Raw genomic sequence first — 1,777 nt, 5'->3', positions numbered from 1 at the left:
AGACATAGAACCGTTAAGGTATAAGAACAATTGTTAGTTTGGCATAAAAGATGTTTCCTGAAGATGCAAATAGTATGTTTTTTATCAGGAGTGAGAACTTCATTTCAATAGATTATGTGCACAAAATTAATTATTTTCTAGAAAGAATGAGAGCCTAAGCCATAGTAATTTTATTATTTACATATTTCAATTTCTATGTGTTTTAGCAGTGGTCAAGTAAGACAACATGAATTATTGTAAAATATGTGGTTATTCATTATCACCCAAATATTCCAAACCTACTGTTTGTTGAAAAGAAAAGGAAAAAACAACAACTAAGTAACTTCTTTCTAGCACTTAAAACATTCATCTTATGGTATCAGAACAGTACAAAAACTATATATATCAAAAGTAACATTCTAAAATTCAAATAAAAACTTAGCTGATAATTCTAATACTTTAATATTCATAAGCTTATTAGAAAATCATGTGAAAACAAACAATTATTTTAATTAATAATTTTCAAAACAGTGTTTTAACTGAGGACCTTTCTCCAGTATCATGTTTATTCTTCGTCAATGCCCTGAGCACAGATTACTGTTTGCAATAATGTAAAGTTCTATATAGTAATGTTTTTCAAATATAAAGTTGATTTGTCTTTAAGAAGCTGAACACAGGCTTATGTACAATCATGATTTTACATCAGTCTTTATTTATGTCAGGTTTCTTCTAATAACATTTTTCTACTATAATGTTAATTTTATTTCATAATTTGAAGATCTAAATGAAACAAAATAAAAATGTTGAGTTTATTGTGTTTACTACTTTCAAAAGTTGTGAAGCTATTTAATAAACAATTTTGTAAAAGTTCAAGGTCTTCACTATACTGTAACATCTGTCTCCTACATCATGAACACCTGTCTCGCTACACTGTGAATGCCTGTCCTACTAAAGTGTGAATATCTATCTCGTTACACTGTCAACACATTTTCCATCATACTGTGAATATGAAACTATCCCACCACACTGGGAGCCCCTGTTCCACTACAGTCCTTGTATATTACTAATACCTGTTCTAATACACTGGGAACCCCTGTTCCACTATCGTGTGAACAACTAATTGTCCTTGTATATTACTAATACTTGTTCCAATACATTGGGAATCCCTGTTCCACTATAGTGTGAACAACTAATTGTTCTTGTATATTACTAATACTTGTTCCAATACATTGGGAACCCTTGTTCCACTATAGTGTGAACAACTAATTGTCCTTGTATATTATTAATACCTGTTCCAATACACTGCTAATCCCTGTTCCACTATAGTGTTTACAACTAATTGTCCTTGTATATTATTAATTTCTGTTCCAATACACTGCTAACCCCTGTTCCATGTTTACAACTAATTGTCCTTGTATATTACTAATACTTGTTCCAATACACTGGGAACCCCTCTTCCACTATAGTGTGAACAACTAATTGTCCTTGTATATTATTAATACCTGTTCCAATACACTGCTAACCCCTGTTCCACTATAGTGTTTACAACTAATTGTTCTTGTATGTTACTAATGCCTGTTCCAATACACTGGGAACCCTTGTTCTACTATAGTGTGAACAACTAATTGTCCTTGTATATTATTAATTTCTGTTCCAATACACTGCTAACCCCTGTTCCACTAGTGTTTACAACTAATTGTTCTTGTATGTTACTAATGCCTGTTCCAATACACTGGGAACCCTTGTTCCATTATAGTGTGAACAACTAATTGTCCTTGTATATTATTAATACCTGTTC

Source organism: Limulus polyphemus, unplaced genomic scaffold, assembly GCF_000517525.1.
Source record: "Limulus polyphemus unplaced genomic scaffold, Limulus_polyphemus-2.1.2 Scaffold2767, whole genome shotgun sequence".
Taxonomy (NCBI): domain Eukaryota; kingdom Metazoa; phylum Arthropoda; class Merostomata; order Xiphosura; family Limulidae; genus Limulus; species Limulus polyphemus.
The sequence above is the reverse complement of the archived record's forward strand: the minus strand, read 5'-3'. Positions refer to the sequence as shown.